The sequence below is a fragment of the Pongo pygmaeus genome, chromosome 9 (genome assembly GCF_028885625.2).
Source record: "Pongo pygmaeus isolate AG05252 chromosome 9, NHGRI_mPonPyg2-v2.0_pri, whole genome shotgun sequence".
NCBI lineage: Eukaryota > Metazoa > Chordata > Mammalia > Primates > Hominidae > Pongo > Pongo pygmaeus.
This window is the reverse complement of record NC_072382.2, coordinates 42,684,443-42,702,538: the sequence shown is the minus strand read 5'-3', so window position 1 is coordinate 42,702,538 and position 18,096 is coordinate 42,684,443. Positions and strand designations below refer to the sequence as shown.

General features: G+C 35.4%; 1 protein-coding gene across 1 annotated transcript in view; it reads left to right on the top strand.

The window, feature by feature from the left end:
* LUZP2 (leucine zipper protein 2) overlaps positions 1-18,096 on the top strand; it is a 562,275-nt gene that overhangs the window by 222,724 nt on the left and 321,455 nt on the right. The gene's annotated exons all lie outside the window — the stretch shown is intronic.

Below are 18,096 nucleotides of genomic sequence, written 5' to 3'. Positions count from 1 at the left end.
TTATATATATAGCCAAGCAGATACAATCTATCACAGCATCTCCTCAATGTAAACAATAACTTAGTCCTCAAGTAAGAGGACTTGAAGGCACCATTTGTTACATACCATAGTTTATTATAAATTCATTTGGTATTTGGTGTGACTGTGTTTGTTATTTAGCTTTGGCTTTATCCAAAGGAAAAATAAACTTCTCCTGTCTTTATGATGAGACAATTTTGTTAAATTAAATGAAGTACACTTGAAGTTAGGATTTTACTATCCCTCAGAAATAGGGAGATGGGAGTGCTATCCCCCAGGATGATTATGTCTCTAAAAAATGGATCCAAGGTCACTGAGAAAGAAATTCTTGGGTGTTAAAGTTGGCAAGAGACTTACTTAGCTTATATATATTTGTAAAAGACAGAGAAAGAGCTTAAAATTTTCTAAAGTAAATACTTTAAGCAAGAGGTAAGAGGGTCTGTTCCCTATTTTCAACAGAAAAAAATGACACCTCTTACTTTTAACTTCTATTTGACTTTACACTAAAAAAAATCTACTTTCATAAATTTTATCAATTTGTAAATTTAATCTATTAGTTCACAGATTGTAGAACTGAGGCCTAGAGAGCTACAATGACGTTCATAATATCTGACTAGCTGATTAGTGGCAAAATCTGTAACTCAAATTTTGATTTTTAAATATCTTATTTAATTAATATGCTAAAACATGCATCAGCACACCTTTCTCCCATGTTTAATACAGAAAGCATTGCTTTAATAAGGATTTTCTGGGCCTGGCGTGGTGGCTCACGCCTGTAATCCCAGCACTTTGGGAGGCCGAAGTGGGCGAATCACAAGGTCAGGAGGTCGAGACCATCCTGGCTAACATGGTGAAACCCCGTCTCTACTAAAAATACAAAAAATTAGCCGGGTGTGGAGGTGTGTGCCTGTAGTCCCAGCTGCTGGGGAGGCTGAGGCAGGAGAATGGTGTGAACCCGGGAGGCGGAGCTTGCAGTGAGCCGAGATTGCGCCACTGCACTCCAGCCTGGGCGACAGAGCGAGACTCCATCTCAAAATAAATAAATAAATAAAATAAAGATTTTCTTTTTTAGGTATAGACATCAGGGGAGTCATGCAGTGACTGCCTGGCTGTGAAAGATGATTAAGCGGATGGAGTAGTCTCACTCAACATATCTCTTCTTGAGCGTGTTTACTTTTAAAAATCTAGAAATTCCCTTTTTAGTTACTATTTAAAAATCGTAATTTCATTTCTTTATACACATACCATCACACATACAACACATAATTTTATATAAAGGCAGCATAGTTTTGTGCCTTATTTGTTTGCCTTTCTCTCTCATAAATTCCGTCTATTTACAGCCCTTCTCTGCTCTCTGTTAAATCATTCTCTTTCAAATTTCTCCCCTTACTAACATAATTCTATATAGGCATAAACATGCACAAACACGTATGTATATACTCATAGAACCTTATTCATTATGACTAGTTTTTATAAATGCATCAAACTTTTGATTCTTTTTCTTCTCTCTCAAAAGTGCCACATAGAAATTCCTCCAAGTCATGTCGTGTACTCTGATTGATGTATTATTTAACCATAGTATACCATACCATGTTGTCAAAGAAAATCAAAGCAGAATAGCAGTTAAAAAGGTAAAAACAAATAGTATTCAGGAACTATTGAAATAGGAGGAAAGAGACCTTGTTATAAACTATGCTTAATTTGGCTGGACTCAGTTGCTCACACCTGTAATCTCAGCACTTTGGGAGACTGAGGCAGGCAGATTGCTTGAGCTCAGGAGTTCAAGACCAGCTTAGACAACATAGTGAGACCCCATCTCTACAAAAAATACAAAAAATTAGCCAGGCATGGTGGCATGCACCTGTGGTCTCAGCTACTCAGCTACTCAGGAGGCTAAGGCATGAGGACAGCTTGAGCCCAGAAAGTCGAGGCTATATTACTCTACTGCACTTCAGCCTAAGTGACAGCGAGATCCTGCCTAAAAAAAAAAAAAAAAAAAAAAAAAAAAAAAAAAAAGTACTGAGATTAATTCCCAACACATCATCATCAAGTGAGGATTTGCAGCTAAGGAACAGGATGAGGATCTGTGATACAAAACTACTAGGAGAAAGTATCAGGGTTAAAAGGGATTCTGGCTAACCTACCAGGGCACTTAGATATGCCCTGGGTGATGTGGGGGATAAGAAATTTGATCAGATATGGAGGGTGATCAAATATTGAGGGTGGAGATTTTGGTTAATGACTTAGCAAGATTTTTTTTACGACTAGGCAATGCAGGCCATGGACGGATTACAATATTTGGGGCATAATTGAGAAAGGGGCTTAGAGGAGCCTGACTAAAATTTGGCCAAGAAGACAGTCTTTGTCAATGTATTCAACATAATTTATTCAGACCTCTTATTTTCTTTCCAAATATTTTTATCTATGATTAAAGCTGCTTTAAACTTATTGTATTAAGGGCTAGAACTTCTACAGATAGATTCCTAGGTATGGGATTGGTAGGGAAAGAGTTATATTTTTAACTTGAAACCATCTTGTCAAAAGTCCTCTAATGCCATAATCTTTGATTGTACATATGTTAGAGACCTTACTTCCCCAGAAGAGACTTTTCTAGACATCTTTACCTAGGGACACAACTAATTCTGCCACACATCTACAATGTCTCTGGGAGATTCTCTTAATTTGCATTAGCAGACCTTGAAAGAAAAATATACAAATGTCCTGGTGGTCACATTGAGTGTTGGCTCTGATACAAAGAAATGTGTCTGAAAAAGAGTGATTTCAGATAGCATAGAAATCACTTAAGAAAATTATTTATGGCTTTGTTCCAAGTCACAGAAATTTTATAGTTTTATGATTTTCTTGTGGGCAGGTATTGCAAATGTTTCCCAGGAAAAAACTACCTGTCATCATTTTAATACCCTAGGGAAACCGAATAGAAGTCACTCTTATTCAGTCTCCTTGATTGTGAATTAATAGGAATCTACACCTTGGAATGCCTTTGTCAACTAGGGGGAGAACAATTTAAATCTTTCTTTTTGATTTGTATTTGGATTGAAAATGTGCTTATATAGTGAGTCCTTCATATCTATGGGTCCAACCATCCAAAGATCAGAAATACGGCAAAAAATAGAAAATAAAAATTAATACAGGCCAGACACGGTGGCTCACCCTGCAATCCCAGCACTTTGAGAGGCCAAGGTGGCAAGATTACCTGAGGCCAGGATTTCGAGCTATAATGAACTAATATACACCACTACACTCTATCCTGGATGACAGAGTGAGAATCTGTTTTTTTTTTTTTTTTTTTCTGAGATGGAGTCTTGCTCTATCACCCAGGCTGGAGTGCAGTGGCATGATCTCTGCTCACTGCAACCTCCATCTCTTGGGTTCAAGTGATTCTCCTTCCTCAGCCTCCTGAGTAGCTGGGATTATAGGCGTGCAGCACCATGCCTGGGCAATTTTTTTTTTTTTTTTTTTTTTTTTTTTTTTTTTGTAGAGACAGGGTTTCACCATGTTGGCTAGGCTAGTCTTGAACTCCTGACCTTAGGTGATCTTCCCACCTTGGCCTGCCAAAGTGCTGGGATTACAGGCATGAGCCACCGTGCCTGGCCAAATCTGTCTTTTTAAAAAAAAGAAGAAAAAAATTACAACCATAAAAATAATACAAAAGTCAATACAGCATAAAAACTACTTACATAGCATTTACACATTGTATTTTATATTATAATGATGATTTAAAGTATATAAGACATATGTCAGGGGGTAGGAGGCAAGAGAAGGAAGAGCATTAGGACAAATGCCTAATGCATGCGGGGCTTAAAACCTCAGTGATGGGTTGATGGGTGCAGCAAACCACCATGGCACATGTATACCTATGTAACAAACCTGCGTGTTCTGTATCCCAGATTTTAAACTAAATAAAGTAAAATTTAAAAAGGAAAACAAAAAGAAAATATGTTTTTCTTTCTATTTGAAGAAATATATAATTTTTGAGTTGCATTGCCTCCTCATAGCCACATAACAAAATACACCTCCAGACATCTGAATCAATTGATCTGCTTGGGGTTGATGGGAAAGTGTATGCCAGAACAAAGATTTGGTATGGAGTAATATTAAACTGTTTATTCTGCCCATAATTAGAAATAGAAACCTTTGTTTTCTGAAATGCTTTCAGATAAATGATAGTAAAAATCTTCATCAGCATGGGCTGCATGCATCCCCCAACCCCTAACCCATACATTCATCTACAACAGCAGAAATGTGTGCATGGAGTTTATCTAAAATATTTGTAGCAGAATTTTGACATTCTCAAGAATCCTCCAATTTTCTGCCAAAATGATTCAATTATTCAAACATTAAGAGAAAAACATGCAACCTAAGGGACAGCCTGAGAAACTTGATAGCCTGGCTACTAGAGATGGAGTGCCCTTGGTGGCATCACCTTCTGTGCACCGCCCTGATGAAGTTTAGATCTCCACCTGAAAGACTGACACAGAAAGCTGAGCCTTTGCCATAGCATCAACAGTTTACACTGTCAGAAGAGCCTAGAGAGTCTACAGACCCCTCTGCACACTTTAACTAAAGAGTCTCAGCCCATCAGCCTTTTGAGAAACAGAATATCTCCTATCTTCTAAACATCTGAGAGACACAAGCAGGACCTGAGGAGTTGCTTAGGTAACTGACATTTACTTACCTCTGCTGACAATGCTGGTATATCTGGGCGTACGTGGACAGAATGAACAATGAAAAATGATGTGTAATCAATAAAAGTAAATGTTTGAAAAAAAAGACATGCATAAATTATATGCAAATACTAGTCATTTTATATAAGGCACTTGAGCATCTGCAGATTATGGTATCCAATTCAAGGAACAACTATATGTGTGTCTGTGTGTGTGTGCATATTTCTAAATATATCTTGGTCGGTGAAGAGCAATTTGTAGAGAAATCCATATTCTATAGAAAGTAATTCAAATTTCTGACCATGTCCTTCAAGAGTTTTCATGATTTGAACCTCACCAACTTCTCCAGATTCTACCTTACTTAAATGAGCTCAGGGAGTATCCTATATGCAACTTGGACTATATTGCTTGCTGATTTATAATTTGCATGAACACAGCACTTTCACATCTACATGGTCATTACTTATATTGTCACCTGTGCTTAGACTTCTTTCCCCTTTATGGTATTTAATCATCCTACGCATCATTCAAGGCCCAACACAAAGATATTTTCTTCCATGAAGTTTTCTGTGACTGTTTAACTTGATGGTGATTTCTTCTAATGTCTTACTCTTATCACATTTTGTCATATATTATCCTCATTTCAATCTTTGTTCTATATTACAGAAATAAAATTTTGAGCCAGTTAATTAGGGATAATTCATTGCTAACATTTATATATATTTTTTCAATGAGCCCTCCATGTAGAAGGATCCAATAAAATGTATACTACTTCGTTATTTATAGAGGGGCTGCATAATCTAGTATTTTTTCATCAATGATATCTAGGGTTGAAGACTATTTTCATCATTTACTATCTGTCTTTGGAAAAATTACTTAAATTATGAACCTACTTTCTTGCTTGTAGAATGTCCACTACACCTATATTTCTGAATGATTATGAGAATTAAATGATATTGTAAAATGTCTACCACACGTCTGATATATACTAGTATATAATATTAGATATTGTTTAAAAATAAAAAATAAAATGAAGCTATAGTTATGCTTGCTATAATAAATAATTATTTAAAAGTAGGCAGAAATGTTGAAGACAGGCTGAATGGAAGTTTGTGTTTCTACAATTATTGTTGTTTTTATTCTATTTCTTTGGGAAAACCAAATCTTGAGATGTCATGGCACTACTCCAGAGCTTTGAATTTTATGCAATTTCTATCCAAAGAAGGCGTTCAAAATACTCTTGGAGGATCTTTTCATTAAAGACAAAAAACAAAAACAATTCAAATGAAATTGAAACGTTGAAAGACTATTCCATGATAAGTGAGTCTATTGTATCTGCATTTAAAATAAACAGTTAGAAATATAAATTATGGCAGGACAGACCTCACAGGAGTGAAAAGAGTCAGGAAGGGTTCAAAGAATGAGGAGGACAAATCACAGGATACAGAAGCCTGTTTTTCAACACTTCTGCTAGTCCAAACAAGGACAATGTAAACATCAAATTAAATAGTAACTACTAGAAGCTGGGGGCGGTGGCTCAAGTCTGTAATCCCAGCACTTTGGGAGTCCAAGGCAGACGGATCACCTGAGGTCAAGAGTTCGAGACCAACTGGCCAACATGGTGAAACCCTATCTGTACTAAAAATACAAAAATGTTCTGGGCATGATGGCGGGCACCTGTAATCCCAGCTACTTGGGAGACTGAGGCAGGAGAATCTCTTGAATTCAGGAGGCGGAGTTTGCAGTGAGCTGACATTGCACCACTGCACTCCAGCCTGGGTGACAGAGTGAAACTACATCTCAAAAAAAATTTTTTTTAATATAAAATAATAATGATTACTAGAAAAAATGAAGAAGTACATGCTTTCAAAAACTCATTATTCTATAAAGGCTGTTGTGCAATCATTTAAAAAAAATAAAACTAATGATTAATTATAAAATAAAGAAGTGGAGTGAATATATGACATGCATATTAAGAAGAGGCATGAACTTTATAGTTCTAGGAGGAGATTTCATGGAAGAAGTGAAATGAAGTACTTTCTCTAACTAGATTGATAAACAGAGTAGGTAAAGGAATTCTAGGCTGATGTAACCATTTAAGCGAAGGTTAGTGGTAAAAATTTATCCAGCTAACCTACATTTATTAAGCATCTCACAATGTGCTATCAAATAAAAATAACGTAGTCTTAATTTTTTTTTCTTATTTTAAAAAACTTTTAGGTTCAGCAGTACATGTGGAGTTTTGTTACATAGGTGAACTCATGCCATGGGGGTTTGTTGTACAGATTATTTCATTACCCAGGTATTAGAATCCAATAGTTGTCTTTTTTTTTTTTTTTTGATACGGAGTATAGCCCTGTGGCCCAGGTGGAGGTCAGTGGCGCCATCTCGGCTCACTGCAAGCTCCGACCCCCGAGTTCACGCCATTCTCCTGCCTCAGCCTTCTGAGTAGCTGGGACTACAGGTGCCTGCCACCACGCCCGGCTAATTTTTTTTTGTTTTTTTTTTTAGTAGAGACAGGGTTTCACCGTGTTAGCCAGGATGGTCTTGATCTCCTGACCTCGTGATCCACCTGCCCCAGCCTCCGAAAGTGCTGAGATTACAGGCGTGAGCCACCGCCCCCGGCCCCCAATAGTTATCTTTTCTATTCCTCTCCCTCCTCCCTCCCTTCACCCTCCAGTAGACCCAAGTGTCTGTTTTCCCTTCTTTGTGTTCATGAGTTTTCAGCATTTACCTTCCACTTATAAACGAGAGCATGTGATATTTGGTTTTCTGTTCCTGTGTTAGTTTGCTAAGGATAATAGCCTCCAGCTCCATCCAAGTTCCCATAAAAGATATGATCTCATTCTTTTTTATGATCGCATAGTATTCTGCGGTGTTTTTGTACCACACTTTCGTTATCCAATCTGTCATAATGTAGTCTTAAGTAAGAAAATAATTTATTCAAAAAGCTATTGCAGTAGAAAGAACACTTCAACCATACAATCTTTAAGCATCCTAGAGTAAAGGCTTTCTTTTATAGAGATAAAGGAAACAGGGCTATCAAAAACTGGCTGTGGGGAAAAGAGTGAGCAGGTTGTGTGGCCGAACAATTGAACAGCAAATGTTTCTACACCATACGCCAATTAATTAATGGTGTAAAAGCTAATCTCAGACTGGTTGTTAAGGTGCTGTTCCATATTCCAATACTTCCTTAAGTTCATAATGCTTGTTGAAACCCAAGGTGAGACAGAGTTCACAGGCCTCAGAGAAGGCGAGAAGCTAGACCAAAAAGCTTGACCACTCTGGTCAAATGAAGCTAGCAGTCCTTTTGTGCAGATTAATCAGTGAAGCAAAAGTTTAGCTAATCATTATGAGACAAAGAGTGGGAATTTGGAGTGTCTGTGAGTGACATCATAACAGGTAAATAAGGATGTCATCCATGAATCTTATCTGGCTCATATGGCAAGGACAGCATTTTGCAGTATTGCATTTTTGGAGACAAAAGGTTTGGGGAATTTCTTAACCATTGGTGATTTCTGGAAGCACGGGGCTCAGATACAGTTCAACATTATAAGTACAAAAGAGTGTGCTAGTATCAAACAACATTTCTGCAGTCAAAGCATTCAATTTTGTGGTGAGACACATACATAAATAATAAAATATTATAATACTAAAGAGAGATGGAGAATACAGAAAACCTTGACAGAAGACTAAGGATTGAAGAGACTGACTTGATGTATTTGGAGATTTTGTGCTGTGAAATCAAGTGTTAAGGCTATACAGTGTGCAACGGTGTGTGGGAAGTTCTTAAATACTAGGAAGAATTTAAACAAATGATTCCTCAGGGAATTCATTTTAATCTTAGATCTAGTTTATTCACAGGAATTAAAATAGACAAAACACATTTAAATATTTTCAATAAATTCTCTTTGATAATTAATTAACTGAGCACAGGGTATATAAGAGGAAATAGAGGAAAGCTGAACAAAAGAAAATGAAGGAGAACAGAGATAGATTCAAGCCCCAGGGAAGATGGCCTTGACCTTGACATGGCCGAAGGGGCCACTGATATTTTGAACTGTAAGTTGATCCAGTTAGAATTTTAAGTTAAAAAGTATAATTTGAATTAAATGGATTAGAAAAGCAAAAAAATATAATTCATATAATGCTATTATATAAACATTCAAATAGTGAGAACCTGAACTAGGATAGTAAGATTGGGTAGAGTCAAATAAAAATGTTCAAATAATTAGAATTGGGGAAGAGATGGGATTTGATTGAGCAAATGTTTATCTTTGAGAGCTAAAGAAAATAATTAGTTAAATCATGGCCCCGAAATATCCATCTTTAGTGAAATTGAGCAAACTTGTCAGTCTTACTGCTGACCAATCTTCCTGCTGAAGGCAACAGAAAAAATTTACAAAATTCAAAATAATAATTCCTTTTAAGGCATTGGAGAACCATCAATGCACGATGTAACAAGTACTCAAATGGCCAATCTCTGAGAAATAAAATATAGAGAAGTTAACACAGCATTTGGCACTATGTAGTTCATTGTTTGCAAATACGCCCATAACTATTCTCCTTATATCCATATACACTTACTTTATGACTTTGAAGCTTTTCCCATCAAGAAGTGAAGTATATTTACCTGATTCTTGAATCTGGCCTGAACTTGTGACTTGCTTTGTAACTGATACTGTATGATTGACAGGATGTTATTCTAAATCTCAGCCTAAACCTGAAAAATACTCCCTGACTTCTGCTAATTCTCTTAGATCCCTGACCAACTGGTAGATGATCTTCTCTAGGCTAGCTTGCTGATAAAGCGAGATCCAGTTGCTTTCACTGCTAAACTGACAGCAATTCAACCATAGAAGTAGAGTCATTGGCTGACGAACAAAAGATCACAAATACAAGAATAAGCCCAACCAAGTGAGTGGCCCAGTTAAGCTCAGACTAACACACAGAATCATGAAGTAAATAAATGATAATAAAATACACAAATTATTAAATATTATGTAATTTATTGGCATTGAAATGCGAACAGTTAGATTATTTGAGTATTTACATATCTATTAAAGCATTGACTAACTAAATGATTTCCCACAAAGGATTTACAGGCCTCATTATTTTAGTTCTGAATTCTCCTCATTCAAGGAAGAAAGGTTACTAGTCTTACACAAATTCTTTCAGATAATAGAAAAAAAAATACTATCCAATTTGTTTCATGAGATAAGCATAACTTAGATACCAAGCTTTACAAGAATATGAGAGAGACATTTACAAATGATTTTTTCTATGAAAATAAGTGTAAAAATTATAAGCAAAATATTAGGAAACTGAATCTAGCAGAAGTATACTGAAATTATTTTGATAGTGTGAGATTAATTTAATGTAATCATTAATCATACATGTGAGATGGATCAATGCAATGAAGTACATTAATAGTATAAATGAAAAATGTATGTGATCACTTGTGCATTTATTAGACAAATTTTTGCTATACTGATATTACATTACAAATTACTCCAAAGCCTAATGACTTACAAAAACAAGCACTTATTTTTCAAGCTCATGTTGGGAGCTTACTGCAAGTGTTTCTGCTTCAGAGTATGGATCAAATTCAGACCTGTTCTCTTTTGTTTGTTTGTTTGTTTGTTTTGTTTTGTTTTGAGACAGAGTCTTTGTCGCCCAGGCTGGAGTGCAGTGGCGGGATCTCGGCTCACCACAAGCTCTGCCTCCCGGGTTCACGCCATTCTCCTGCTTTAGCCTCTCCGAGTAGCTGGGACTACAGGCGCCCGCCACCACGCCCGGCTCATTTTTTGTATTTTTAGTAGAGACAGAGTTTCACCGTGTTAGCCAGGAGGGTCTCAATCTCCTGACCTCGTGATCTGCCCGCCTCAGCCTCCCAAAGTGCTGAGATTACAAGCGTGAGCCAGACCTGTTCTCTTTATTTTCTTACTGAAGAAGCCTGAGTTGAAGCGGTTACCTACGGTTATTTTTTCACATGGCCAATAGCAGGAGAACAAGAAGCTAAGAAAAATAACATAAACGACGTTTAATGTCACTGATAAGCCATGTCCACTAGCGTGCCTTTGGAGTGTGACATGACCAAATGAATGACATATGGATTTCTATTCTGCTTATATTTGCAGCATGGTAAATGTGGGAAGGGAGAAAGGAATTGTTAGCAAATAATAACACCTGCCATAATGAAGCAAGCAACATTTTATAACATTCAAATTTTATTCATGATTAAATGATTAAGAAACTAGAAAGGGAGCATTTTACATCTGATAATGTAAAAGAAAAAGAATATTTACTACAAAAATCCAATAGGAAATACCATATTTGGGGTGAAATATTGAAAATTCTTTCTCCTACAATCTGGAATAAGACAAAGATGTTTATAGTATCAATTCTGTTGAGCACTGTAGAATAGGTTTTTAACTCTTGATAATAAATTAGGACATAAAAGAGAAACTATCATTCTTGCAGAAAGTATGATTGTGTGTATAGAAAATTCAAAAGATTCTAAATGTAAGTGAATGTAAGTGATGCACAAATGTAAGTTATTCACAAAAGGATTGTGCACTGAAAACTATACAATATTATTAAGATAAAATGTTACGATCTCTAAATAAATTGTAGTATACGAAATGTTTATGGAGCAGAAAACTCAACATTTTTAAAATGTCAATATAGTCACCCAAAACCCAAACAAGGTTTTATTTTTATTGAAACTGACAAACCAATTCTAAAATGTATATGGAAATGCATTTGACCGTGAATAGGCAAGACAATCTTGAAGAAAATAACAAAATTTAAATTTTTAGACTGTTGGGTATCTATATACTTTTATAAAGCTTTAATAAATAAGAAACAGTGACACTAACAAAATGTTAAATGAATATCTCAGTTTGATGGATTAAATAATATAGAAACAGACATCTTTTTATTGAGAAAATTTATTTATAAAAAATGGCACTGCAAAATATTGGGATTTAATTATATGTACCCGTGCAATACAGAAAAATACAATTCCAGGTTGTTTGCAGGTCTAAATTGTGAAAAGCGAAATAAGTAAATTAACTAATTACTTAATACACAGGCTTCCAGAAAATACAGTAAGCCAGCTTACATTTCTTAAACTAGGTCTAAAAAGGACAAATCCTGATATAAATATTAATTTGGTCTATATTTGTATTAGTCTGTTTTCATGCTGCTGATAAAGACATACCTGAGACTGGGTAATTTATATAGGAAAAAGGGTTTAGTGAACTTACAGTTCCACTGGATGGGGAGGCCTCACAATCATTGTGGAAGGCAAGGGGCAGCAAGTCACATCTTACATGGATGGCAGCAGGCAAAGAAAGAGATCCATCAGATCTCATGAGACTCATTCACTATCATGGGAACAACATGGGAAAAACCTGCCCCCATAATCCAACCACATCCCACCAGGTTCCTCCCACAACATGTAGGAATCATGGGAGTTACAATTCAAGATGAGATTTGGGAGGGGACACAGCCAAACCATATCAATACTTATATTATCAACAACTCTTCATTAAAAGATACCATTAAGAGATTGAAAATTCAGGGCCAGGCACAGTGGTTCATGCTTGTAATCCCAGCACTTTGGGAGGCCAAGGCAGGAGGATCATTTGAGGTCAGGAGTTCGAGACCAGCCTGGCCAACATGGTGAAACCCATCTCTACTGTAAATACAAAAATTAGCTGGACGTGGGGGTGCATGCCTGTAATCTCATCTACTTGGGAGGCTGAGGCAGGAGAATTGCTTGAACTCAGGACGTGGAGGTTGCAGTGAGCCGATATCATGCCACTGCATGACAACCTGGGCAACAGAGTGAGACCTCATATTAAAAAAAAAAAGAAAGAGAGAGAGAGAGAGATTCAAAATTCAAGCAGCAGAATAGGAAATTATTTTAATACATTTAATCATAAAAGGGCTTATGTGTGGAATGTATAAATACCTCCCACAAATCAATAACAAGCAATGGGCAAACTAATGGAAAAAGGGCAAAAGTCATGAGCGGGCATTTTATAAAGGATATATAAAAATCACCATTAGTAACATCCTCCCTTTATGAGTCACCAACCAGGGAAATTCAAATTATAGCTAAAATGAGACACTATTACAGCACTACTAGAGTTACTGAATTAAAAACAAGTACTAATGACACCAATGTGGATAAGAATATGAAGCAACTGGAATTCTCTACCTCTCCTACCCTGAAACTAATTTGAAAAATTTTTTGGCTGTTATTTGCTAAAGTAGAACATACGCGTGCTTTATGATGCAGCAATTCCATTCTTAGATATATACCCAGCATAAATGTGTTTATATGTTAACCACAAAGCATATGAAATATTCATTGCAGCATTACTCATAATATTCAAAAACTGGAAAAAGACACAAGTGTCTATCAACACTAGAAAAAATTGCTGTACAGTTATTCACCACTACACTATGCAGTATTAAAAATTAATAAACTGACTGGACACGGCGACCCATGCCTATAATCCCAGCACTTTGGGAGGCTGAGGCAGGAGAATTATTTGAAGCCCAGAGTTCAAGACCCTGCTGGAAAACATCATGAGACCCCCATCTCTACAAAAAATTTTAAAAACTTAGCCCTGAGTGTGGTGATGTGTGCCTATAGTTCCAGCTACTCAGGAGATTGAGGTGGGAGGATGACTTGTGATCAGGAGTTCGAGGCTGCAGTGAGGTATGATTACACCATTGCACTCCAGCCTGTGTGAGAGAGCAAGACCCTATCTCTGAAAAATGAAAAATAAAAAGTAATAAATAAAATTAAACTTTGGGTAAAATGTGAAAAATTTTTACAAACTTGATATCATATTAAATGAATCAAACAAAAGACATTTGATGTATATGATTTATATATATATTAATTTCAAACATAAGCAAACAATTTTAAGTCACAGAAGTCTGAATATTGGTTATATGTTGGGAGGAGGGTAAAGGTAATGAATGGGTGCCATCAAAGAAAAGCTTCTAAGGTTAGTTTTCTATCTCTTAAATTTCCGAGGTGTTTAGTTTGCAATACTTCAAGTGTGTCCGTGGGATTTTTGTTTTTCTACATGAATGCTGTATCTTAATACAGTTTATATTTGAAAACAATGGACTAAGAAAGAGTATCACTTGAAAATTACAAATATGGTACTCAGTGATGAAGCATAACTTTTTATTTTGAAGTCAAAGACAAGCCAGGGGTCATGGCTCACACCTGTAATCCCAGCATTTTGGGAGCCTGAGGAGGGCAGGTCGATTGAGCTCAGGAGTTCGAGATCAACCTGGGTAACATGGCAAAACCCCATCTCTACTAAGAATAGAAAAAATTTAGCTGGGGGTAGTGGCGTGTGTCTATTGTCCCAGCTAACTGGGAGGCTGAGGTGGGAGGATGGTTTGAGCCAAGAAGCAGAGGTTGCAGTGAGCTGAGATCATGCCACTGTACTCCAGCCTGGGTGGCAGAGCCAGACCCTGTCTCAAAAAATCAATCAATCAATTAATTAAATTAAATGAAGTCAAGGACAAGATAGAAGGTATTCTATCACCTCCTCTATTCGACATTGTTTTGAATGGCTTAGGCAACATGATTAGTAAACAAAAAGAAATAAAATTATAGCTATTAGAAAAAGATATGACTGTTATTGCTACCACTTTAAAAAGTCAACAGAATAAACTGAATAACTATGACAGCTAATAAAGATGTTCAATGAGGTATCTGGAAACAAAATAAACTTACAGACAGTGACTTTAAAGATGACTAGCAATATCTGTTTAGACAATTAAATGGAGAAACCCATCCACAACAGTAGCAGTAAGTCTAACAAAAAATGAGTAAATGTAAAGAATTTCCGTATTATAAAAATGTACTGGCATAATAAATGAGAGTATATTTCTGGATGGAAAGATGTGTGATTGTTATCTATTTCCCTAAATATAATTATCATGCAAATGCAATTTCAATTGAATTCCCTGCAGGAATTTACAGAAAATTGACATGCTTATTCTAAAATTCATTCAGAAGAAACAAAAGAGAACATTTGCCAATGAAACTGTGAACGAAAACAATGGGGGGATGAATCTAAGAAGTATCAAAATGTTGTACACAGTTTTAATAATTAAATCATGATATGTCATGAAGACAGCAAATGAATCTGAATACAGAATTTAAAAACATTTAGAAAAAATAATTTGTTACATCAAAAAGTGCCATATTAAAATCAGCAGGGGAAGTATTGTATCGAATCGTGTCAGGACAACTGGCTATGCATATTTAAATTATAGTCCCCCTTCTTACTATACATATATATTTGTATATATGTTTATATGTAGATACAAAAATCAATTGGGTAGTTGAGTAAAAATTAAAAATGGATACATTTTTATAACTGTACATAAACTTTTAAATAACATGGGTTGGAGAAACCTAAAAATAGTCCAGATGTCATAAAGAAAAAGGATTTATCTAAATAAATTATTTAAAAGAAATTGGAGAGGGGTAAATGTAAATACCAATAAGAGGTATGAAAAAAAACCCATAAAATGACAATGAACTAAAACCCATAGTGGACAAGGATCTTCCAAATAAGTTAGGAAAATGTAATAGGTTGGAATATGTGCCCCCAAATTTATGTGTTGAAATCCTAATCTCTAGTACATTAGATCTAACTTCACTTGGAGATAGTTTTTGCAGAGGTAATAAAGTTAAAATAAGGTCTTTAAGGCAGACTCTAAATCAATATGACTAGTGTTCTTATGTAAAGGGGAAATTTAGACACAAAGATACACTGGGAAGGAAGATGCTGTGAAGAGACATAAGGAGAAAACAGCCATTTGTAAGCTGATGAGAGAGGCCTAAGACAGATCCTTCTCTCACAGCCCTCACAGGAAACAGCCCTACCAACAACTTGATTTTGGATTTCTAGCCTCCAGAATTGTGAGACGAGATATCTATTGTTTGAGCTATCCAGTCTTAGTTACTTTGTTATGGAAGCCCTAGAAAACTAATAAGTAACTAACTCAAAATTTAAATTGGCAAAAGATATAAACAGATAATTCACAGAGAAAGAAATACAAGTGGTAATATTATGAAAATATAATCAATCTCTAATAAAGTAAATACAAATTACATCAGAAAGAGGGTATCATTTTTCACTCATGCCATTAGCAAATTTTCTTTTAAGAAAAAGGGAGATAAGACAATGTCTGGTTTAGGTGAAGGTGTGAAGAACATCAGAATATACTAAGAAAATTATAGGCTAGAATAGCTGATAGGCAATTTACCAGCACATATTGAAACTAACACAAAATATCTCATATACCCCATAAATACATGTACCTACTAAATACCAACAAAAATTAAAAATTTAAAAAAATAAATACAAGATACGGGCACTGAAGCCAGACCTCCCACCCTGCTCCCCCCAAAAAAAAATTAACATGTTGACTTTTAAAGAAATATTTACACTTTTAGAAACTTATATCACAGAAGTACTCAGGGAATTCTTTTGTGCCCACATATATACGCTTTATTAATTTTTAAGAGAGAAAGAAAAAATTGGAAACACCATAAATTATCAGTGGTAAAAATATATTCAAGTACAACCAAAATGGATAGTAACATATATAGACATGGAAAGTGCTCTAAGACATATGAAGCCAGTTACAGAACCTGAGTGTAGGAGGGTCATATTTACTTTTCATGTAAGCAAGAGAAAATTATTAGAAGATGAACATGCACTCATTTGTAAATGGAAGAAAAATCCAATAAAATGTTAGCCAACACTTTCATTATGGTTACTTCTGCAGTGTAATTTGGTTTCCTCTTACGTAAGGACCTTAAATGTTTGAATCTAAAGTAGTACTGTTAATTAACAATTCTGCCAACATTTTCCTGATAATTTGTGTCCTCTTCATGGTTCCCAATGTATTTACCAGAAAATAGAGAGATTTAAATTGGTTCTGTTTTCCTCATAACATTATTTGAAAATCAAATATGAAGATGAAATGAAATGATGTTATATATTATAAAAGGGAAATGTTATTTATAATTTAATTAAAAGTAAATTTATAGTAAATAAAGTCAACATTTATTTGTGTAATTGAGAAGAAAGAAGTAATATACAGTAAGTTCTTGAAGGACGCAGTGAACATTTAACTGATAAACTCATAGCCAAATCAGTATGTTCTTTCAAAATTGTGGTTAAGATATTAGGCTTTGGAGACTGACTGATATACCACTTTCTTAATAGCGTGTCCTTAGAAGTTATTTACTACTCTTGTGATTCAATTTCCGTGCCTATAAAATATAACACGTTATGCATGTCATTTCATTTACTCTTCAGAACAAATTCATGAGAAAAGCACTATTATTAACCCTATATATAATATGACAGCATATATAATAAGCTGTCAATACGTATAATCTACTATTATGAATTTTGGTCACTTAAGATGATTTTGGAGATGTGTTTCAGGAGAAACAAATTGGGGCATAAAGTAAGGTTATAAAATTGGAAGAAAATAAAAACATGCCTTGCTGTTTATTATTTAACTTTGCCAGTGAGACTGAATGGAAATTTGGGGCATTAATAATTGTCTGATTACTGGCTGATTACTGTTCATCAGTGAAATTCACAAGGCCAGCGAGAAATATTGTGGTTCTTAGCAATGGGCCATTCCAATTTCCTTTTAATGAGAAGAATGTGAAGAGTGCTAGAGACCTACATTTAGCAAATGAGAAAAAGAAAAAAATTGTAATAGAAGTCTATTCTAGATGAGATGCATGTGTTAATCATCAGTAAGGCCATTAGGAGATCTAGTTCCTTTATATTTCTGCAGAATGACTATAAATTCATCATTTTTCTTAGTAATAGAAATTATATATGTATATATTTTCAATTAATTACCTATCATGGGTTCAATGCTTTACACAAATTACTCTATTTAACACATGAAAATATGGGTAAGTTCACTGTTACATTTTACAGATTCTCAGCTAAAGCTGAGAGAATTTGAGCCATTTTCCCACAATTTTACAATTGAACTTGTCGACCCATCTTTCACTAAAAACACTGTTCTTCTTGACTTCCCTCTCAGTGAAGGGCTGTGTGCAAAAATTGCCTAAGCCAGCAACCTGGCATCATTACTAAATAGCTCCCTCCCACCCTTATTCCACAACATGCAGGCAAAAGAATTAAACACAAACACACACACACACACACACACACACACAGTTACACATACAGATACAGTACACTATTAATTCCATTTTGTATGTTTTGCTGAAATCAATCCAAGTTTCCCTGCTTCCCCTGCTTCTGCTCTAGTTAGGCCAGCATAATCTTCTGTCTGG